Raw genomic sequence first — 25,346 nt, 5'->3', positions numbered from 1 at the left:
TTTTCAGAAATTTAAGATCCAGACAAAACTCAGAAGGATGAAAATTATACCCTAGAAATTAAAAGGAAAGAGTCTGAGTTTTTTGTTTTGTTTTTGCAAAATAAGTTCTCCATCCTAAACCGTATCTAATGTCACAAAATGACCTTTCCAATTTTACATATTGAGGTGAGGATATTGATGGAAAAAGGAGACATGGACTCTAATGCATTAAATACCTCGAACTCATGACTCCAGTGAAAATAATGATGGGCCCATCATCCATGCATCCCTGAAGGAGCAATCCTGAATATTCTAAACTCAAGAATGCACCCACAGCAATGTATTAGCATCCCACTGGCTGTTTATTGACAACTTGGCATGTTCTCTGGTGGTGGGGCCACTTTAACATCCTTAATTGGTAGATACACATTTTCCACACCACTAGAACTTCAAACAGCAGCTTCTACGCCCTTTCCACATAAAACCCTAACCACTAACATGCCTCACAAAGGCCCACTAAAATATGAATCTACTTGAATACATAGTGAACTTAATTGCTAATATTCCTTGGCAAATCAGATACACTATTAACAGCGTAATAATGAGTATGCATAGAGGCTCCCCAGTGCGACCAGATGCGTGTGTAAAATAAATAAATAAATTAAAACTGCCACGCTAAATAAAGTTGTCCTGCCACCTCAGGTTACCATCTGTTTCTAGTTTCCTCCCCAGTTTTCCCTGAGCCTATTTTCTCAGCTCCAAACAACTCCAGCTGGCAGGCCTTAAGATGCAACGTGGACAGGCCCACAAGAGCCTGGTTACCTCCGGCTGCCGTGAGCTCAGATTTGGATGTTACCTCTATAAACAAGATCCCTGCCATCCTGCAACTTTTTGGTCTCACATTCCCTCAATTTAAGGAAAAAAAAAAAAAAGAGGTGTGTGGGCAAGGGGGAGTGGAGGCAAGAAAGTAAGAGGGGGAAAAAAGGAAAAATTAAAACATTTTCCTGTTGAGGGGATGTTAATAATAGACAAGTGTTAGATTTGGCAATAAATTATTGTCCAGATGAAGGGAAAACAATTACAAATTAGAAACAGATTTATTCACACTCACTGCATTAATGAAAAGTTAAAAAAAAAGAAAAGAAAGAAAGAAAACTAAACTGTGTGTACTGTGTGGAAAAAAATAATGGCCCGGCAGGCCTACTTTTTATTAACAACTCATCAGTAAGCAGGTTGTAATTCATAACAAAGAATTCACCCCAAGGAACGCCACATGACTGTGAGCTTTTTGAGTTTCCTAAGAAAATACATATGTTGTTCCACTTGGTTTCCTTTCAATAAAACCCACCAGTTAGCACTTCATTTTCAAGCTGTTCTGACAAATCAGGTGAGTTAGCTTTGTAGAAAAAACAGAAGCCAATTTTTCAGCTGAGAATTTTAGGGAATTTTTTTAATAACTTAAATAAATTTCCCAAATGGCAAGGAAGCCATGATAAAGGCTATGAAATGAGTTCATTTGGAACAGCTTGAAAGAAGGTCTGTTTTAATTCACTTCATTAATTTTTCCTGAGGAAATATTTAAGGATACATCCCTTGCTGCTAAGGTATGTGTCAGAAGGGAGGAGAAAAAAAGAACTGTATGATTTCTGTGTTTTTATAATCCCTCGAAACATGATTAAAGGTTTTTGGAAAGCCCTCTCAGCAGCTCTAGTAAGTAGAAGCCTTTAAAATGATAATAGCAGGGACTCCCTGCTTTCAAACACTCACTGAACTAAACACAAATCCCAAGGCTCTGCAATATGGCCACTGCCCATGGTTCCAATCTGACTTCCCCACAACTACCTAGGTACCAGGTAAACCAGCCTGCTGGATGTTCCCAGGAGAGAATGGGTACATGCTACCACCATTCCCTCTGCAGCTACTGACCTCCTTCCTACCAGACTTTCTCATATCTTCCAAAGTTTTCATCATCCTTTAAACCCATTTCATGTCTACCTTCCAATGAAGTTTGCCCTAGTCACTCTACATGAGTGAGCAAAGCAATTCTCATTGAATCTGCATAACACAGTGCTTATTTGTTTTTCTGTCTTGTATAAAGTCTCATGTAAAAAATTTCTTTGAGAATTCAGTTTTAAGAAAAGGTATACATAGCCAGCGTGTGTATTAGAGGTGGTAGCTTGACCGAATAGGACATTTCTTGGCACCCTTGTAGTTATTTGTGGTCATGTGACTATGCCTAGGCAATGTGCAATGAGCAGAAGTAATATGTTTTCTACTCACTCCCTCCGCCCCCACAACCAACACAGAAGACTTGGAGTGAAATGGTTATGCGCAAGATGGAGATGGCCTGGACCCCTGAGTCACTATTATGTCACTGTCCTGGAGAGCTGCTCGACCTGCAGCCTATATATAGGATAAGAAATAAGAATTTGTTATAACGTAAACCTCTGAGATTTGGAGCCAGCCCAGCCTAGCCTATTCTGATTAATTTAGTATAGACCTAAGTGTCAATATTGTGAATTATGTACTTGACCATATTTCACTTTTCACTTTGAATGCCAGGAAACTCAGAATTTGAAGCTCTAGGTTGACCACTATGGTCACTATCCATGTTTCTCCCTCTTTTTATATGTGATCATAATTTGTTTTTAAATCTAAAATTTTCTCATTTCAATTTAATGTTATTTTATTGTTCTTGTGAGGTTCTTCTTGTAGGTAGTTTCATGTACATTCTTTAGGATGAGGCATGGTGTATATATATATATATATATATATACACATACATATATACGTATATATATGTATATTTATATGGAGAGAGAGCGGGAGAGAGAGAATTAATACAGTTGTTTGTATATGTACTTTTCTTACTGTTAATAATAGACTGTATCTTCAGGGCAGGCACTGAAATCTACCTGTCTTTATATCCCTTTAAGTTGCTAACATAATGCCCTGTTTAATAAATATTTCTTTAATTAAATGAACTATAAGGAGACTGAATATGAAGGCAATGAAATAACTGCAAGGTCACTATGTCTGGTTGTTCAATTTGTGCACTGCACAAAGGTACCTGCTGTGGGGATAAGTGAGGTAAGTAAGGGCTGAAATCCAGTCTATGTTATGTCAAGTCTTACACCTTGGCCCTGGAGGAAAAAGTCCTTTTTGTAATTTATTACCTGGAAAGGATACTATTTTGTATTTTATCCACCCAGAGGGAGCATCTTTTTTATAATTTGTAGAGGTAGAAGTGCTAGCTTCTATCCACTGAGAATATGAAAACATCTCATTATGGAGTTAAAAAATAAGGCAGAAGTATTGGTGATAGAAGTAAAAGAAAAAGAGTAAATGGAAAAAAATGTACCAAAATGAAGATATAGATATCCCAAAAGAATTATATATCACTGGAAAGACATACCAAATGCCTTTAAGATATTGCAAATTCATTTTTACCTTGACTATTATGAAGCTTTCCTGATGCATAAAACCAAAAGAATATGTAATACTTTTTGGCTAACGCCAACATCAAAAATATGAAAAAAAAAACCCCACCATGATACATTGTTGTGAGTGATGATATTACTAGAAAATGTGCATTTACCCTCATGGTTAACATATCTATTGTTTGGTTTCATTAAAATATTAGCACCTTTGAGCCCATCCTCCCCTGTCCCCACTTTCCCCCCCCCTGATGTATGAGTAACATGCTGTTGTACTGCCCAACTACAAGCACATGGCCACTGAAGGTGGCCAAGGGAGGAAAGGCTTCCAAGATGTGGAATTCTCACAATCCATAAGCTTCCCATATGGCATGGGTGATAGATATACTGCACCGAGACACTGTAGGACTGCTGTTACCAGACCTCAGCACACTGCAATAAGACAGGTTCAGTATGATTCTTGTTCATACTACTTGGGACGGATGCTCCCTATTCGATTAAGTGGTTGTTGACAATACGCTCAGAGCTATGTCTCCAGGATCGCGCCCTGGGCCAAAGGCAGGCGCTAAACCGCTGTGCCACCCAGGGATCCCCCAGAGCTATGATTCTTAATGAGATTTATACTAAAATGTATAGGAACTATAAACTGATTCATTGCTTAACCAAAAAAACCCAAAAAAACAAAAAACATTGAAGTCTCCAATCCTCCCAGCTGATGTGCCTCGCCTCATGGCTGTGATGACCCTGTCTGTAAAAAGAAAGAGTATTGTTCCGGAGGCCCAGCATGAGATGTCACATACCTAGGAGGATGCAGTCCACAATCACAGCCCACATGGAAAAAAGACATCAGTTCTTATTACTTTCTTTTGGACTGGTGGCCACTATGAATGACCTTTTGGATAGAAATAAAATCCTTTGAACAATTTACCAAGAGTCCACATGGTCCATGCCTACCTCTACAGCCTTACCTTACACCGCTCTCCTCCTCACTGTCTATCCCAGCTGTGAGGGAAGTCTTTGTAGTTCTTCTGATGTCCCTGCTCTTTTCTTCTTGTAGGTCTTTACATACTGAAGCAATCCCCCTCTGCTGGCTCTTCCTGCCCCACTATCCCTTGCCTGGCTAGAATCTCCTTGTCCTGTACATCTTGGCTTATAAATTTTGCTTCCTTCAGGAAGGCATCCTGGGCTCTAAGCTATCTCAAACTTCTGCATCCTCTACACTTCTTCTCCATGGCACTCAGACATCATCCATCTTCTTTGCAAGCTCCTTGACAGAGAGACTGCCTATGTCTTCCTCACTGCTGTATCCACTAGTGCTAAGTTATGTCTGGCTCTCAAATACTCATTGATGAGTAGATAAATGGGCAGGCATGTGAGAGTCAGTGGAGTAGAATGGAAATTCGATGGCTCTCCTATTCCTATCACCCTGATCATGAAATGTAAAAGAAATTTGCCAAGTGAAGAAAGTCATTCCCTGCATCTGACATGAACCTCATTTTCTGACAGTTTTCTACACTATTCCATGTTCAGAAAGAAGATTCAAGTTTATTTTTGGCATGAGATTGTCCACACTACAGTATGAATTACAAAAGGACATATTGATAAGTAAACCTAATAAAAGAAATAAACAAATGTGGATATGATCTTTCAGTGAAAGAAGACATGGTCCTGCTGAAAGAAGCTATTCAAACTGTCTAGTTATTTGGGATTTCATAGGACCAGCCATCCCACCTCGAGGCGCAGCCAGAGCTGGCTCCACCCCACACTTAGTCCCTCTGCATTACTTCCTTCTCCCATCCCTAGCTTTTTTTTCTGCCTCCTGCTAACAGCCCAGAGCCACCATTGTTTGGATGACCTACTTGGGGCAGCTATTCTTATAATAACCTCATCTTGATCCATGATCCTGATTACTGATGTCATTCATTCTTGGTCTCACACCCATTTCTAAGAATTAAAGGCCCTCTTCCCACCAGCCCTAGATGTGCTGGAGCCAAAAATGCCTGCCTCCTTCCCTAAATGACTTTCCGGGGAAGGGGAACAAGACCCAGTTACTCACAGGGGCACTCTGGTTCTAATTTCAGGGATCCAAAAATCAGTTTATGCAACTCATTGGCTCCCCTCCTCCCTAAATCTGTTTATCCTCTTGGTTGAAGATATCGCTGTCCACCCAGCCTCGTGTGCAACAAAGTTACATTCACCCTGAGCATCTCTTTTTCTGTAAGAAGCCTAAATTAATGTGTAATTCTGATCAATTCTATCAATGGACTATTCCCCATTTCCATACTCTTTCCAAACTCATAATGCCTATCTTAGCACCTGTTGTCTCCAAGCTAGACCTCTGTGATCAACCACCCCCCGCACCTGCTCCCTTCAGTTCTCCCTGCAACCATCCTCTGCAATATTACCCAAACTGACTTCAAAACACTTGTAGTAGCATATCAGTCCTTTGCTCTAAAACAGCTCATTACATAGGGCTGCAGGACAAATCTTAAGTCCCTGGCATTGGTATTCAAGTCTCCCCCAATCTGGCCCTGACATCTCCAGTCACCGCCCCCACCCCATATATCTAATAGTTGGTCATATCAAACTACTGTCTTTTCTCATGTCCTTTTCTCTGCCTGGAATCCCATTCTCTGCTTCATTTCCCTCTCCACTCCCACCTCCTCACCAATCTTCCTATTTTCAGGCCTTGTACTTTCTCTCCAACAGTAAATTACTCTCTCAACATTCACTGAACACGTATCAGAGACCTCACTGCTCCCATGGCTTTTTATTGATGCCTCTGCACTAACATTTGGTGGGTCATGGTTGTTTTTGTTGTTTATTTATTTATAGACTGGGTTCTACTAGACACAGAGCATATCTCACTTACCTCCAAAACCACAGCACCTGAAGTGATGAACATCATTCTTTGAAAGCATGAATAAATAAACACTCAATTTTGTCTTTGATTCATTGAAACAATCAACTGGGAATAAGATAACAGGTCACTTAATGTGAACTTGTAAATGTGAATATGATGAGCTGCCGTTCTCTCTCAGCCCTTGAATTACAGGCTTGCCAAAGGGCTGGCTGTGCATGGATTGGCAGATTGAGTGTTTAATTATGTGGGATATATACTGTTTTCTCTTTGGACTTTTATGCTTTTATAGAAAAAAATCAAGGTGCATGCTGGATTTTTTTGAAAGAAATTAACTTTATTTAGTTGATAAAAAAAATTAACTGCTGTATTTTCTAGAGATGATTGCTTTTTTGGTTTCTTCCTATGTTCTGTTGTATGAAATAAATGATATGAGGTAAAAAAAAAAAAAAAAGCCCTAATAGTTGCCAATCACACTGCTCCTAGCAGCATCACCACATGACATCAATGGTAATGGCAACCATCTAACTATTTACAGAGAACCCTTGAAAGAGTGTATTTGACCACTCCATCTCCCACCACCTCCATTCTACTGCTGCTCCTATTTTTCCCCCTTGGTTAGAGGCGCTGGGAGTTATCTCTGACTCTTTCCTTCTGTTCTTCATTCTATGTGTCAGCTTTCAAATAAAGGCAACCCAATTTTTGGCATATCATTTAAAGCCACTCCTTCTCTAGTAGTCATTTCTACTCTTCACACTCTCTTTCACTTACGTAAATCCAAGATGGTTTCAGGAGCTTGTTTTTCCAACCCTTGGCTTGCCCCCTCTGTTAATCAAGAGAAGCCACACAGCCTCCAGAGTGATCTACAAACATGCAAATCCCTCTTGCTCCTCCTCTGGCCCAAAGCCCTTTGATGGCTTTCCAGTGATTTCAGGACAACATCCAATCTCCTTGATTTCACATATAAAATATGTATCCATTCATGCAACAAACATGCAATGAATGTCTATTCTGTGTCAAGCATTTTTGTAGAGGCTAGGCTGCAGCAGTGAGCAAAAGGTTCAAACTCTCTGTTCTAAAGGAGTATCTATTTTAGTGGGAGACACAAACAGTAAACAAAGTAAGTTATTGGGTGATTGTGGGTGCATGGGAGAAATTGGATGGCATATTAAGAGCCTGATGTTCAGTGGAAGGGAAGAGTAGGGGAGCCCTCACTGAGGAGGTGGCATCTGAGCAAAACTGAAGAGAGGAGAGGCAGTGAGCCAGGAAGAGATCTGAGAGAAGCATCTCAGGAATTGGGGACAGCTAGTCCAAAGACCCAGAAGCAGAGCATGCCTCAGCATGTCGGAAAGCCAGCAAGGCAGCCAACAAGCCAGGTGAGTGGGAAGAGGAAAAAAGAGAGGGAAAAGACATCAAGAGAAGAAATACAGCAGACCACACAGGATGTCATAGACTTGGCTTGTACTTCTGTGAGAGGTTTTTGACTAAGAGATTATGATGATGACTTCCATTTTACCAACTTTATTAGCATAAGCCTGCTTTCCCATTGAGAATACACTATAAGAGGGTGAAGGTGTTCTTGGCCCACTCCCAGCCCCGTCTTTCAACACCTGTTCGATGTTATGATTTAGCAACCTATGGTATGATTGCAGTTCCTCAAATACACTGTTCCATGGCCCGTGCCTTTCCACATGGCATCAATGGGCCTGTGGATCCCTGGAATAACTATGTCCAACCTCTGGGCCCTATGAAAAATCTCTGTGTATTTCACCAAACCCAGTTCAGAACTGCCTCCTCCAGGGGACTACCATGTTATGCCAACAAGGATTAATTTTGCTTTTCTCTCGGCTACCTCTGAATCTCATATGTGTTTCTGTTCATTGCTCTTACCTGACTACACATTTGTCTTCTCTAGTAGACAGTGAAAAAATTGAGTTTTATTCATCTTGATCTCTGCAGCACCTGAGTACCTGTCACTTCATAGGGGTTTACTAGATTTTTACTGGATTGAGGAAAAGAGAAAACAAGTACAGGATAGGTCCAAAAACTGGTCTGAGGGCCTGTGGGCAAATTGTCTAATTTGTGGGCATTGCTCTGTAGCTTCAGTCAGGCTATGATGGTCTGGGAGGCTGGGGTGGTGAGTGAGGATGGTGCTCAGGCTCGTGTGCTGTACTGTGCTATCCTCTGGGGTCATGTAATAATAGCCTGTACACCTTCAGTATTTATGGAATGCATCTGGTTCGGGTAAGGTGGTCTCCGATACACATCTGGATTGCCTTAATGCAGAACCACTCTTTGTATAGAGGCTGGATTTGGAGGTAAATTGAGCTTCTACAAGTCTAATGTGGCCCTCATTTGCTTAGACTATCATTCAAACTGCAACCAACCCTCAGGTAAGATATTAGGGGCCTACAGACTTGTGCCCAGGCCCACACTGAAGTTTTTCTATATATTTTAGGAGGCGTTACAAACTTAGAGGTAAATTTTATTTGATTTGCCTGGATGGTATCTGTGTCAGGCCTTGCTATCAGTCTGAATTTCCTGTTGACAAACTGTTACTGCTGTGGTCATACTGCTGGGAAGAGGGAGGGAGAGAAGTGAAGCTAACACTTGTGATTGGATAGAGCTGAGCTTCTCCAACAGGGTGAAGAGGACCCTTAGAAGACCTTTTAAATTGCACCTGCCTTGGTATTTTGTGGACTGAAAAACTGAATGTGGAGAAATTGTGAGTCAGGAACCTTCTGGTTCTTATTTTTTACGAGCCACATGGCCTTTGTATAGAGTCTTTATCCATTCCAGTAACTGCCACCATTGCAGGAAGAGGACATATTCTCTACTCCTATGCAATGAGCTCTGACATATGACTACATCATTTCAGGTGCAATGATTCTGTTCACAGGGTTTCCCTGGTCTGTAATACCTCTCTTCATGATCATGACCTATCTAAATATTCCACCTCCCTGTCAAAACCAGTTGGAGTGGGGCCCCTGGGTGCCTTAGTCAGTTGAGTGTCCAACTCTTTGGGCTAATTAGGGTCATGATCTCAGGGTCATAGGATCAAGCCCCACATTGGGCTCCATGCTCCATGTGGGGTCTGCTTGAGATTCTCTTTCCCTCTCCTGGTTCCTCTTCCTGTCTGTGCACTTTCTCTCTCTAGAATAAATAAATTAATCTTAAAAAAAATTGGAGCTCTATCTCCCCTCTCCATTTTCTGAAGATACTGAAAGACTCATCAGGCCCCACCTCAACACTCAAGCAAAAGAGCCAGAAGAATCACACACTTGCCTCAATCCCTCTACTACTAGAGCCTGTACTGTCTCTACCCTTCTCTGAACTCCTATACAAATAGACCAGTGGCTCTGGGTCCTTGTTCAGACCTACAGCAACCTATGGTTCAATAAGCTCTCGAGGTGATTCTCATACACACTGAAGTTGGACCATCCCAGATACAGATAGCAATAGCTTGTGTGACACCCAATGGTTCTCTGAATCACTCTGTGGATTTGAACTTCCTTTCCCATTATCTTTCAAGGACAACATCTTACACATCTGTACAGAGCTATGTACATAGTGGGCACTCACTTTTTATTTTTATTGAGTTGATGAGCCACTTCTTAGTACATTTTCTGGATCCCTACAGCACCTGACATGAGCTGGACATAGATTAAATCTCGTTTATGTTTTGTGCCCTGAAATTAGATCCTGCTACTAAAAAACAAGTTGGCCTCCTATAAGCAAATTAGGATTGTTGACTGCCCTCTAGTAGCTACCTGAAATCCACAGCATCTCACAGGCAACGAAGTATTTGGAAGGCGGGGGGTGGGGGAGGGGTGGGGGGGTAGGTGGCTCAGTCAGTTAAGCATCCAACTCCTGATTTTGGCTTAGGTCATGATCTCAGGGTCATTGGATTGAGCCCTGTGTCAGGCTTCACACTCAGCAGGGAGTCTGCTTGTCCCTCTCCCTCTGTTCCTCCCCCCACTCTCTCACTCTCTCAAATAAATGAATAAAATATTATTAATAAAAAAAAAGAAGGCAGGAGGAAATAGGCCAAATGGCCAGATTGCTACATGGCTTAGAACACATAGCCTGCTTTCTAGAAGAGAGTCCTTGAGTCTTGCTTGGTTTGGTGAGATGGAAAATGGATTGGGAAGAGAGACTGGTATGTTATTATGCTGTTTGGTAAAGAAAAGTTCATTTCATACCCCTGGTGATTCCTGTAAATAAAGATAAAAGCAGAGGCAGGATATTTTCTTTTTAAAAGATTTTATTTATCTATTCATGAGAGACACAGAAAGAGAAGCAGAGACACAGGCAGAGGGAGAAGCAGGCTCCCAGTGGGAAGCCCGATATGCGACTTGATCTCAGGACCCTGGGATCTCAACCTGAGGCAGAGGCAGATGCTCAACAACTGAGCCACCCAGGCACCCAGGGACAGGATATTTATCAGGCTTTGAAATAGCTGCTGGAGCTTGTTACCCAGAGCTCAATCAAAAGAGCTCAGAAACAGCTGGCTTTGACAGTGAAGGCCAGGCTATGGTACCCAAAAGGTGCTGATGTTGGATGTGTGGAAAGCCACAGGTTCCATTAAATCTCTTCCAGCCCTCCAGTAAGACCTTGTTATGAAAGCCCTACCAGGTGTGAAGAGCTTGAAGCAAGAGAAAATTGACCTAGAGCTGATACATTAAATGAAGCTTAGAGTCCAGATTTCACCTAAATAAGGAAAACTTGGCATACCCTTTTTAAAAAATACCTTACTTATTTATTCATGAGAGACACACACACACACAGAGAGAGAGAGAGACAGGCAGAGGGAGAAGCAGGCTCCATGCAGGGAGCCTGACATGGGACTCGATCCCAGGTCTTCAGGATCAGGCCCTGGGCTGAAGGCAGCACTAAACCTCTGAGCTACCCTGGCTTACCCTTTTTTGAAGAGAAGTAGGACAGCACATGTGTAAAGGCAAAGGCACTTTTAAGCACACACACATATACATAAACTGACTGGAATTTTTTTCCTCCCCTAAAGTCCCCAGATGATTAGGATATTATATAGCAGTTGAATTATTAGTTCTCTTTGCTGTTAGTGTGTTCTCTAGGATCAGATTTCTTTGCATTTTACCAAATTCTTCAATTCTATAGAATGAGACTTTCTATAAAAAGAGAAACTAAAAATTTTTATGATTTGTTTTCATTTTTCAGGTAAGGGCTGTGGGATTTATGCTCATCTATTCATAGTGTCTCAGTTGGGAGCTCATATCTGCTCTGCATAATGGTTGTTGGCATTCATGGTGGGACAAGGGTGAGCTATGCAGTGTGGATGAAGACTAAAAGGTGAAGGAATCTGTTCACTCCTCCAGGAGCTCACAATCTAGCAGGGAGCACAAGCAAGTTGACACTAATCATAGAGCACGGTACAAGGTAAATGCAGAGTGGCACGTACATAGAGATTAGTACCTGAATGACCCTAGCAAGAGGAGGATTCTGAAAGGGACAAGAATACAGCATCATGCAGTTGGGGAGCTATAGGTAGGTGCAGAGAACTGAGTCAGGAGGGGGAGCTGGGACCACCTAGAAGAGGACTTAAAGGTTAGTTATAATGGCAAATAGTAAGAGGGTAGAAATGGAATAAAACAAATCCATGGAAACTATCAGCAGGGCTGAGTGGCTTGTGAGTCAGGATGAGAAAGAGAGACTTTTCTAGGATGAGAGCTGTCTAGAATGGTGGTCTCTGCCACCTTCTCACGTGATGGGAGAAAAACAGCTGAGATGAGAGCAGAGGGCATTCTATCAAAAAGTGGTAGGAGGTGTGCCCCTCCACACAAGGTCTGCCCTTTAACTGTCCTTTGCTCAAAGACTCTCCCTGGTAGTGAGAATGTGGCAATCTCCACCAACATCGATGCTATAGTCATACTCCAGCTTCCTCCTTTTCATTCTAGAAAAAGTTCACTAGTATTACAACCCAACTGATATACAAATTCGTTAATTTCCAACCTGGAAGATGATCTTTTTACATCCAAATTGGGCAACAGGTACATTTGTGTCACCTGTAGCACTTCAGTGTGGCTAATTAGTAAGAAAGCCTGATAGTTTGTATTACTCTGCACAGTATGTTAAGGTTGGGTAACTGGTGGGAAGTGGGAAGCTGCACTTTTAAATCATTTTCCCCAAGTTTTCTTTTTTTTTTTTTAAAGATTTTATTTATTCATGAGAGAGAGAGAGAGAGAGAGAGAGAGAGAAGGCAGAGGGAGAAGCAGGCTCCATGCAGGGAGCCCAACGTGGGACTCGATCCCGGGATTCCAGGATCATGCCCTGGGCCCAAGGCAGGAGCTAAACCGCTGAGCCACCCAGGGATCCCTTCCCCAAGTTTTCTAAAGCCTGTTTCTCAAATTTCACCTACTCAAGATAAGTCAATATTTGTGATATCTTGTAGACGTGGTTACAGACACAAGAAACCGGATAATTTGCTAATCGTCATTTGACCAGATAATGTCCAACTCAGAATCGCCCTACAGATCTAAGGTCTGCATCACTGAACTTAATTTCTGTGTCTACACTCAATTGTTAGGTTGTAGAAGCTAAGAGAAAAATTAAATATTGGGATAAAAAATTAGAATAATATGGGCAGTACTAATGAATCTCATGTATACATTTTTAATAGGACAGGGTTATCTCTTTATCTGGAGCTTTGGAGCACATATTCTACATGCAAAACACATTGTTAATTACAGAAAATTAAGAATTCAAATAAGAAAAGAAAAGAAAAGAAAAAAACAAAAAAGAAAAAGAAAATTACTATTGTTGACATTTAACATATGTGTGTCTTAATGTGTTTGGACACATACTTTTTACAGATCTGTAAACCACTAACATATTCTTTGTTCACACTTTATTGTATAAAATATCAAACATCTTTCTATTGGAATAAAAATATTTCCACAACATTATTAATGGTTATACAGTATCATATTTTATGGAAGTACCATAATTTATTTAACCTATTAGCTAAATTGCTTGCAGTGTTCTTCATCATAAATAATTCTGCTTATCCATTTATACTTGGATTACATTTCTATTCATTTTCTTTGTTTCTCTTCATTAGAAATATTTCCTTCATTATAAATGCCAAAAAAGCTGGTCACATTTAATTGATTGCTTCATTTAAATAGTCTCAATTTTTTAAAAAAGCAACTAGATAATAATTGGATTACAACTGGCTTTTCTGTTAAGACTTAATTTTTTGCCTTATGTACCTTTCTGGTGTGGTTTTGAGTAATTTACAATGTAAATACCTAGTGTGAGTAGCTCACAAAATTAAATTCAACAAATATTGGAACTGTCCTGGGGATACCTTCAGAGATTACTCAATGATCCAGGTCCCTTATACCTGAGAATCTGTAATGTAAGTAAGACTAGGATGCAGAGAGCTGTGAGGTAACCACCTATGCCATTGGAAAGGCACAAGTGGCTATTGGAACTCTGGGGGAAAGTGTCTGATGGATGGGAGGATGAGAAAATGCCTCACGGAGCAGTAATCATTTAAAGTGTTAGATTTCATATGTAACATAGAAGAAAGTCAACATATTATTAGGATAAATTATATGTAGAATTTTTGATTCACTACACGTATTTTAAAAATTTCAAATCTAGGGACACCTGAGCGGCTCAGTGATTGAGCACCTGCCTTTGACTCAGGGCGTGATCCTGGAGTCCAGGGATTGAGTCCCACATCGGGCTTCCTGCATGGAGCCTGCTTCTCCCTCTGCCTGTGTCTCTGCCTCTGTGTGTATGTGTGTTTCTTGTGAATAAATGAATAAAATCGTTAAAAAAAATTCAAATACAAAATGATGTATTTTAATTTTAATCAGATGATAGGAACTGGACCAAGTAGAATATTTATTATTAGAAGGAAACTTATATTTGAATTTCAGTGAGGCCCAATTTCTTCACAAAGAATAGGGAAGAAATACAGAATCTAAGGATTCCATGAAATATTGATTAGTATTATTCTCTAATTTTTCCTTGGAGAAAACCTAGGTCTCCAGAGGCTATGTACCTTGTCTCAGTTCTAAGTCACACATCCTGGGATGGCTGAGCCAGCACTAGAGTCCAGTGATCCAGACTCCCAGCTCCACGTTCCTTCCATCACTCGACGTTGGTTTCCCAAGGGCTGCTAAGCAAATTTATTAAGGGCATGGATTCCCAGTTCAACAGGTGCAGAAATATGAGAGGATCCTTCACCTGTCACATTGAGTTGATGAACCTTTTCCTGCAAGTCTGTGAGACTGAGGAGTTCATTCAACATTCATTCATTCAACAAGTGTGTACTGAGTGGCTATGATGGTCCTGGCATTGCACTAAACACTGGGGACCCAGCAGGGAACTAGTCAGACCCTTGGAAACATGCCTGTCCAGACATTGGCGTCTGCTGCTTGACTTGGGGAGGCGTGGGTGGGAGTGACCAGGTGTTGATCTGGCTCCAGGGAAAACAAGGGGAATTCAAATGTAGCACTGCAACCTGCCATGCTCTGTGCAGATCTCCACTTTGGGATCAATGATCTGGAAATTACATTAAAAATGCAAATGATATTCCCATACAAAGATAGAAAACCATGCCCTTCCATTACCTGCCTCTCTGCAGCCCACTAGATCATCTCTCCCACAGTTCACACTCACTCTGACTTTTTGTCCAAGATCAACAGTTCTTCCAATGATAGGTTATTTGCTTAGCTCCAGGCTTTAGGCTGTCAGTTTGTGATCAGTGACTTTATCACGTTCTCTCAGCTCTTCAGTGGGATGAAAACTTCTCACAAACCTGAGGGAGCTTTGTAGAATACGAGAGCAGAAGGAACTGGAGAGATGGCTTGGTTCCCCTGCCTCTTCTGACAGATGGGGAAACTGAGGTTCACAGAATTATACTGACCCATCCAGGGCCACACAGCTGGGACCTAGAGTTGCTGGACTGGAATCCAAGGGATCCCAATTCCCAATCCAGTATGTAGTCCTTTATTCCACACTCCCACTTGAGAAAGGGTGCATCTGATCTATAACCTCAGGTTCATGATATCCATTTACTTTCCCTCTGGACACTCATTGAGATAATAGCCCTAATCATCTAAAAAGTACGTCACATCAGTACATAATTGGCCCTTGCATAACATGGCTTTGAACTGCACAGGTCCACTTATACGTGGATTTTTTTCTGATATAGTATAGTATTGTAAATGCATTTTCTCTTCTTCATGATTTTTTAATTTTTTGAAAGATTTATTTATTTATATGAGAGAAAGTGAGAGAGCAGTGGGGAGGGGCAGATGGAGAGGGAGAGAGAGAATCTAAAGCAGACTCCCCATTGAGCATGAAGCCCCACGCAGGGCTTAATCTCCTGACCCTGAGGTCACTACCTGAACCAAAACCAAGAGTCAGATGCTTAACTGACTACAACACCTAGGTTCACCCCCTCATGATTTTTTTAATAACACTTTTTTCCTCTAGCTTACTTTATTGTAAAACTACAGTATATAATACATGTAATGTACAAAATACATGCAAATCAGTTGTTTATATTATTGGTGAGGCTTCTGGTCAACAGTAAGCTATTACACAGGTTTTCACCTGCATGAAAAATTGGCACCCCTAACCCTATGTTGTTAAAGGGCTAACTATAAACAGTAATAAATGGACACAGTGGAGAAGAAACACTTTATATCAAGATTCTTACCTCAAAATTATATTCCCCCTACTGTACTGGCTGCTCCATTTTGGTCTCCTTTTCCTGTCCTCTTTATTTCCAGGACCTCCAGTGAGACAAGGAAATAGATATTTGGCCTTTGTCCTTGGTTCCTGGCACACAGCTCCTAAAACACTTGTGTTCTCCAGAGTGATAGGAGAATCTTCTATGAAAATTAGATGACTGGTGTCTGGGAATCTCTGGGTAGCTTCAGGATAATCGCTGGTTCCCAGAAAGGCCAAGGCATGATTACGGATTTGGAACTTTCAATCCCATCCTGCAACGTCCAGGAGGGGAGAAGAGCTGGAGACTGAGTTAATCATCAATGGCCAAGATTTCATCAATCATGCTTACATAGATTATCAAGATACTGAAGGGTGGCTCTCCCGGAAAGAGCATGGAAGTTCCACACCCCTTCCTCCATACCTCACCTCACGAATTCTTTCATTTGGCTGTTCCTGAGTTATATTCATTATAATACACTGGTCAACATAAGTAAACTGTTTTCCTGAGTTCTATGAGCCTTTCTAGCAAATTCTTGAACCTGAGGTGGTGAGGAGTTGTGGGGATCCCTGATTTGTAGCCAAGTCAGACAGAAGTGTGGGTAAGCTGGGGACCCCACACTTGTGACCGGCCTCTGAAGTGAAGGCTGAGCCCTTAAATATGTGGAGTCAGATTCTAACTCTGGGTAAGTAGTAGCAGAATTTAATTATATTGTAGGATATCTAGTCAGCGTCTGGAGAATGGAAGAATCATTGCCTGTATTGTTCATCGTGTATTCCTACTACTGTAAGTAACATTTGCTTAGTAAATTTTCCTGAATAAATTAATTTTCTATAATTTTTATATAAGTGTCTTATGCTAAATAATTCTAAAATTAAAATCTTTAGGTAAAGATGAAAAACAACTGAAACAATTTACACCTCGTGAGTCTTCTTCATGCTTAAGATCTGGTTTGATGGTATTACTGGTGGACATTGGTAATAGCAACCACTGCCCAACAGTAAGAGCCAAAGATTACCGATGTCAAAAACTTAGACTAAGATTTATTGGATTTAGAAAATTACAAATTAAAGTACAATGTTATCCTGGACTAAAAGTAAGGGAAGTTGGCAAATGAAATTTATGCAGTGCCAGAAAAAGATTTCTTGAAGAAAATTGAAAAGTATGATTTTTCAACCAAAATGTAACCCTACATGTTTAAGCATCCCTCTTCTCTCTATTTTTATTTTTTATTTTTATTTATTTATTTATTTTACAATTTGTTTAGTGCATTTAGGTTACTAAAGGGGACTATACTGACCAGAAGGAGTGCAGTTTCCCATCAGAATCCCACTACTCTGCTGCTCCAGGGTATCTCTACAACCACCATGCCTCACTTGCTAACCCAGTACTCGCTGGCCCCAGGCCTTTGTTTATATGAGGAAAACTGACAGGAAAGAGAATATCTGAGCATAAAGTTTTTAGGAGAGAAGTGGTGAATTGGAATCTCTGCCATTATCAGATGAGAACAGAAATACATTTTGCATTTACTGTCAGTCCTTGGGGCCTCCAGCCCAAGACCCTCCAGCCCAAGCTTAGTATTGTTCAAATGCTGCTCCATGAGACACTGAGAGGAGACCCAATCATTTGAGCCTTTGGAGAATGATGAAAAGGATCTGCTGGAGGAAAAGGCCAATAGTAGGTAAAACAAAGACTTGGCTCTGGCCTACTTACAATGCATACTACGGCTTGATTGTGAAGTTGGTCCTCAAACTGTGAATTTTTGGTGGTTAATGGATTACTAAGAGATAAAAGAGATAGCATGGATTCATTATGGTCCCCACTGCACAAGAACAGCTCTGCTTGCACATCTAACAGGTCTCAGATATATATATTCCAGATATATATATTCAAAACAGCTCCTGATCTTTTCACCAAAACCAAGTCCTCCCCCAGCCTTTCCACCTCAGCTGGTTATAATTTCCTCCTCCTAGTTGTTCAGTCCAAAAGTCTTGAAGTCATTTGTCTTAGCCCAATTGGGCTGTTATAATAGAATGCTATAGACTGGATATCTCATAAACAATAGGAATGCATTGCTCACAGTTCTGGAGACTAGAAGTCCAAGATTATGGCACCAGTAAAGATGGGTGAGGGCCCTCTTTCTGGTTCACAGCCAGCACCTTCTTTTTGCATCCTCACCTAGTAGGAAGAGCTAGATCCTAGTAGGATCTCCTTGGACTCTCTTTTATAAGGGCACTAATCCCATTCCTCCCTCCACTCTCATGACCTAATCACCTCTCAAAGACCCTACTTTCTACACCATCACTTTGAGGTTAGAACTTTAACATAGAAATTGGTGGGGGTGGGGGGACACACATATTCAGATCACAGCATCATTCTTTTAAAATTTTTTTTATTAAGTAGGCTCCGTACCCAATGCTGGGCTTATACTCATGACCCTAAGATCAAGAGTTTCATTTTCCACCTACTGAACCAGCCAGGTGCCCAACAGCATCATTCTTGAATCTTTTTTCTTTAATACCACATACCCAGTGTGTTAGGGAATCATTAGCTCTTCCTTCAAAACACATTTGGAAGCAGATCACTTTTTATCATTCCACTGTTCCTATTCCAGTCCTAGCCACCATTATCTGTGCTTCTGTTTCCCATCTGGTCTCTCTGTCTTTACCCCTACCCCATTTAATGCATTGAATTGTATCTACCAAAAATAGATGTTCATGTTCTAATAGCCAGTACCTATGAATGTGACCTTATTTGGAATTATGGTCTTTGCAGATGTAAATAAATTGTAAATTGAAATGACAGCATACTGGATTAGGATGGGCCTTAAATTCAACTACTAGTTTCCTTATAAAGAAAGCACTGGGTGTTATACTATATGTTGGCAAATCGAACTTCAATAAAAACAAAAAATTTTAAAAAATAAATAAAATTTATTTTGACACTGGGGGAAAAAAAGAGCACAGAACAATGAGACACATAGGAGAGGAGACCATGTGACAATAGAGATTATAATGATGCACCACAAGCCAAGGACACCAAGCATTATTAGCAGGCACCAGAAACAAGAGAATGGCAGGCAAGGATTTGCCTAGAAAATCAGATTTTCCTCAGGCATGTTCTTGCTCTAGGGCATTTGCACTGGTGACTCTCTCCCCTAGAAAATTCCTTCCTCAGATTTATGCGTGACTACTTGCCTCACTAGTTCAAGTAAATGCTAACTTCTCAGGAAGACCTAACATGGCTACCTAAAATTGCAGATGTCCCCACCAGATCCAAATCCCTCTTCTCCTGCCCTCCTTTTTCTATCTCTGCATGGTACATTAGAAAGTAGTAAGTGCTAGTCAACTTAATTAATCATTTTGGTTTTTGTTTTTTTTCTATTGCTCATTTCCCTCAACTGGAAAGTGAAATTTGTGAAAATTTTTATCTTTTTCTCTTTTAGCTGATATATCCCTAAAAATAGTGCTGGTATATTATAGATGATAAACCAGTGTGTTTAGGATGAATGAACAGGAAAAGGCAACATGATATAGCAGATATGAGGGTTTGCCAACCTCAGATCTCAGCTATTACTGCCCCATTTTTTATTTGAATGATCAAGTTTTCAGTGGTTAGAAAATGCTTTGATAGTCCCAGATAAAAGATAATCATCCTCACTTTTTCACTTTTAAATACTTAAGATTTAGTGCTACCCTTGGTGTCTTGAAAAACAATAACTGCTGGCAGAATGAACATAGACTAAATGCAAAAAATAAAAAATAAATAAAAGAAAAAAAAAAAAGAAGAAGAAGAAGAAAAAGGAAACTCCAGCTACTACTGCTTCCAAAATATTCCTGTTGAGGAACAAAGTGTTTAAAGCAAGTGTTAACTGCTTCAAAGGCTCTAGCAATGTTCCAAAAATATAGGCAGCACACTCCTTCCTATCCTAGTAAGATGGGCTCACAATATCCTCTGTAATTTCTATAGTTAGAAATTACTAAATAGCTTACGGGTGCAGATTAGAAGTTTTAGGCCATTGGCATCTGTGAAATCATCATAGGCTAAAATACTTAATCCTTTGAGACTAAATCCAAATTGCAAACTACCCAGGAAAAAAAAATGAGATCATATATCTGCTACTCAGATTATTTTCCTATCTGCCAACAAATGCCTCCAAGAAGAATCATGTGTCCGCATGTGCACATATGAGATACACACACACACACACACACACACACATATAAGCACACACTCATTCTAGCAGCCAAGCTGCTTTGAAAACATTAATATATATTAATAAAAAATGTAAAGACACAGCTGTTTCGAGTTTTAGATAAACCGTGGACAATTTTTTACCATTTAAGTCATTGGAAGTGTTGCATACATAATTGAATGAAAACATGATCCAAAAAATATATATAAGTAAGCTAAAAGAGGATGTTGAAGAATTGGAGTTTAAAAGAATTTATCATAAATTATTACTTATCATGTCTGGTTGCACAGGGAGGTGCTTTGGTTAAAAGAGAGTTATCATGTTCCGTATGTGAATTAGTAATTTAGACTATAATAAAATACACTTAATGCTGAGTAGTCTAAAAGGAATATGAAATTCCTCTGATGAGTGACTAAAAGCTCTTCAAGATAATCCCAGACCTTATGACTGTATTTCACAGGACATATCATTGTGCCACAACTGTATGCAAGTGCGCCCCTAATAGAATTCTGGTAAATAACAGAAAGTTCATGGTTAATGGCTTATCCAGAGAAATATTTACCTTATAACCCAACCCTTCCAAGTTTTATTAATGCCAGGACTTGGAATCCTCAAAATACCTATCTAAATACAACCCCAGAATGAGCACTAATCTAATTCTCTGTGGCACTTGGCTCCAAGGCTTCTTCTTTACACCTGTTGATGCTATTAGAAAAGGCAGAAATTGGAAACACATTCCCTTGCAGCCAAAATGCCTCCCATCCAGTAGTTATTGGAGATCCATTTCAGTGGCAAAGGGCATGACAGTTAGTGGGTGTTAAAAATAAAACAAATGGGATGGAAAGAAATGCACAACAGGAAGGAACATATCCTTCAAATGTCAGAATTTGAATAGGCATAAGAAAACAAAACTCTGGGCCCTCACTATTGAGCATGCCATTCTCCTTCTGTGGGAGGCCACCTGTTGTGATTTCTGTGCTCAACTTGGAATGACTTCCTTGTTAATGGTAAGTGATTACCCAAGTTAATGATGAGTGGTGGGTGATAGTGGTAAGTACAGCGAAGTCTATGGTCTGAGATGCCATAAAATGCACACCTATTCCACTTAGGAAATGACTACTCTTATGCCAGGTCAGCATGATAAAATTCCATAGCAATCTTAAAGGTTTCTCTGAATGTGACAAATCCTTATTACTAGAATATAAAGAACAGCCATGAAAGTGAGGACTTTATTGCATTCACCTCTTTATCTACCTCTGAGAATAGTGCTTTGCATATAGTAGGCACTTGATATATCCAGTCTATTCTGCTGTAAACACCTCCACAGTGGTAAGAAGTTTGAGCAAATATAGAAATGAAACTTCTCTAGTATCCAATCAGCTCCAACATACCATATCTAAATGTCAGTGCTTCCAAGGCTGCTGTTCTAAAAACTCCATTCTGATTGTACACTACTTTGGATTTTCTTTTTTTCTTAGGAAATAGCTGTGATAAAGTCAGGCACACTAGGGTCTCCTTTGGGACTAAAGGAACAGGCAAGTCTTAATATAAATGTATCAGTTGTAACAGCAAAATTCCAGAATGGTAATAGATAGAAAAGATTTTGGCAGGTTAGTCTCCCCATGGCCCTCAGAGTGTATATAACACTGGTCCTGTGGCCCTGTTTCTCTATATGAATAGTTTTGTCTTTTCTCTTATCTTGCCCCACAGAGGTTCCTCTCCATTCCAACATGGTGCAAATCTTCTTGGATCTCATTTGAGCTGTCACAATATCATCATAACTGCTCTTCCTATACCCAATCTCCCCTCTCTCCAGCTCATCTCTTATGATTCCATCTTTTAAAAACTCTCAGTTCATATTCCCAATGCAATGAGGTCCAAATATCTCAGCAGCACCCAGAAAGCCCTTCACAAACATGTTTGAGTATAGGCTGATCTCCTGGCATTCCTTTCTACCCCAACTCCATCACATCCTCACCCCAAATATATAATGATGCTGTAGCTACATGGCACCTCCCTCCATTCCCTGTGCACGCTCCAGCCTCCCTGTCCTTTGCTCATGCAATTTCCTCAGCCTACAATGCTTCTACATCTTGCCTACCAAGAGCAATCAGAGTTCAAATGTCACATCTTCTCTGGATACTCCACCACCAACCACGCTGCCACCATGAACTCACCTCCTTCCCACAGCCTGACATGGAAACCCTCAGAGGTAACCTGGCAAGTGTCTGATCCTTCATCTGTGATCTCAGAGCACCTTCATGATACCTCTAATGCGGTAGGTTGTTTCTGAAGATGATCACCCCTTTTCTCATGCACATGCCACTCCTCTGATATATTTCCCACTCCTTGAGTCTTGGTTGGCCCTGTGGCTTAAGCAAAATCCAACCTGGAACTAACTCTGCACCAGTTCTGGCACTAGACCTTAAAAGAATTCAGAAATCATGTAGAGAAGCATGGAATAGACAGGCTACTATTTGATGAGACCAGGTGGATGACAACCAATGGGCCCCAAACCATTCCAGCCACCTTAATTGAGGCACCAGACATGAGTGAAGCCATCTTTGACATTCCAAGTTTCTAGTTAAATGCAGCCATATGACTGAACCCATTCCATACCATGTGACATAGAACCACCCAGCTGATGATTGACAATTGTTATTTCAATGCAGTAAGTTATGGGGGAGGTTATTTCCCAGTAATAGATAACAGAAACATTTAATATAGTTCACTATGACAGACCACATTTTCTTTTCTTTTCTTTTTTAAAGATTTTATTTATTTATCATGAGAGACACAGAGAGAGAGGCAGAGAGGAAAAGCAGGCTCCATGCAGGGAGCCTGATGTGGGACTCAATCCTGGAACTCTGGGATCATGCCCTGAGCCAAAGGCAGATGCTCAACCACTGAGCTACCCAGGCGTCCCCAGACTAGATTTTCCAAAGACAACTGCAGCAGCATCTCCCATGCTCCTTTGCTGTGTCCTTGTTATTCTGCCTCCAAGAGATGGAGTCCAATTCCTTTCCCTGTGAATCTGGAGTGGCAATAGTGACTTGCTGAACGCCACAGAATGCAGAAGTGATACTGTATGACTTCTGAAGATAGCTCCAAAGAGCTCTTTAAACTTCTGCTCTCTTGGAAAGTTCTTTGGATGCTCCATCTCAGGTGCATCTGGCTTGCTAGAAGAAACTGAAGCCACATGGAAAAGCCATATGTAGATGCTCTGATCCACATCCCTAGCTGAACCTTTGAGTTATCCCTAGGTAGCAGACATGGGAGTGAGGCAGCCTCCAGATGATCCCAGCTTCAGACATTGACATCTTTCCCAGCCACTGGAGACTTCCCAGCTGTGTTCCCAGACACTGTGGAACAGAGATCAACTCCACTGTGGCCTATCTGGATTTCTGAGCCACAGAATCTGTGAGCAGAATAAAATGGGTGTTTTTTTAATGTCACTAATTCTATTGGTTTGTTACTTAATAATGGATAAATTAAACATTTCTCAACCAGATTCTGGGCTCCTCGGAGGTGTGGGAAAGTTCAGTTATCATTGTATCCCTAGTCTATAGCATGACACCTAGAGTCATGAAAGAAATACTCACCATATATCTATCAAGTACAATTGAATATTGTATGTCTTTTTAAATTTTTTTAACGTTCAGCTTTATGGAATTTTGGAGATCCATACGTTTGGACTGAAAATAACAGAGAATATATCTATGGGCTAGGTTTATCAAACTATGTTCTTAGGATTCTTAATCCCTCGAAAAATGACTCTTTACTTTTCCTTTCTTCATTGTATGAGATCCTATGGGAGAATTTGGACCTGCTATTGCAAACCAGACTAAAATGGAACAAAATAAAGTATTCAGTATAAAGGAAAATCAATCCAATTCAATTAAGTAGAGGCCATTTGCTCCCTTTTCCAACCAAAGTGATCATCCTGTGTTTCTGTGTTCCATTTCACATAAGGGAAAAAATTTCTAAATGTACTGAGTGCCCATAGTTTTCCTCTCCCATACCAAATCAAAATTCAATTCCAAAATGCAATTCAACATACCTCTAATTGTCCTGGTTTAATAAGATGTGTATCATTAAAAAGTTCCTCCAAAAAATATTATCTTAAAGACTTAACAAGTGGTAACGTTTTCCCCTGGTAGCACACTCACCTGCTATCTGGCTTTGTCAGAGAAGGAGATGCTCTGAGTAGTTGAACCTTCCAGATAGCCTCCCCCAACTCAAACCTTACTTAGCTTATACATTCTCCCACCACAGGGATATGGGCACCCCTGCATTAGGCTGAGTGAATAAAGCCTGATCAACTCTTGTTGGGTTAGTAAATGCTGGACTTTGGAAATTTCCAAACCTAAATTGCATAAAGGCTAATGGTTGTACACCCAGACCCTGTAGACTTACTGGAGCAAAATCCATCAGTGACTAAGAATTCCTCCATGGAAAGTGGTAGGTATGAAGCAAAATCCACATTTAGTAACCTCCCTATTGAACTTTAACGTTAGGGGATCCCTGGGTGGCGCAGCAGTTTAGCGCCTGCCTTTGGCCCAGGGAGCGATCCTGGAGACCCGGGATCGAGTCCCACGTCGGGCTCCCGGTGCATGGAGCCTGCTTCTCCCTCTGCCTGCGTCTCTGCCTCTCTCTCTCTCTCTGTGTGACTATCATAAATAAATTAAAAAAAAATTTTGAACTTTAACATTATTTACAGAGACTTGGATTGTGGAGAACTGGTCCCACCCACCAGGCTCTTTTTAATCTTTGGCAACTTGACAATGGAAGGGGCAAAGCTTTCTAACCATACTGATCCAGATCACAACAAAGATGCTATCTCTAAGTACATGTACATCTTTGGTACATCTCTACTTTCACCATGATTCATTTAGTCAAGGTTCCCATTAACTCCATTAAAGGCTTACTTCCTAACCTGATATTAACTCATTTATTCATCCACCTATTCAGTGGTGCAGCATTTATTAAGCATTTGCTATGTGTCAGGCCCAGATTAGATGCTGAGAATAGAAATATAAAAGAGATCAGCTGTCTCATTTTGGGGAACTGACAGGCTACTAAGAAAGAGAGATGAATGAATAGCTGATTGGAATATAGCTGGGGTCAGCAATCCACAGCCAGTGGGCT

The 25,346-nt window shown here is 40.6% G+C and overlaps 1 long non-coding RNA gene across 8 annotated transcripts in view; it reads right to left on the bottom strand.

Annotated features, from left to right (window-relative positions):
• The window catches only part of LOC121472214, a 322,481-nt gene that overhangs the window by 7,431 nt on the left and 289,704 nt on the right, over positions 1 to 25,346 (bottom strand). For 6 of the 8 annotated variants that reach the window (XR_005982801.1, XR_005982806.1, XR_005982822.1 and 3 more), the window contains one exon: positions 23,020 to 23,616. The exons of the other annotated variants lie outside the window; for them this stretch is intronic. This is a non-coding gene — a long non-coding RNA (uncharacterized LOC121472214). Of the gene's footprint in view, positions 1 to 23,019; positions 23,617 to 25,346 lie in introns of those variants that run through there. 8 annotated transcript variants of the gene reach the window in all.

This window comes from Vulpes lagopus, chromosome 1 (genome assembly GCF_018345385.1).
Source record: "Vulpes lagopus strain Blue_001 chromosome 1, ASM1834538v1, whole genome shotgun sequence".
NCBI classification, from domain to species: domain Eukaryota; kingdom Metazoa; phylum Chordata; class Mammalia; order Carnivora; family Canidae; genus Vulpes; species Vulpes lagopus.
Note: the sequence above shows the minus strand (reverse complement) of the source record. Positions and strands in the feature narration are given on the sequence as shown.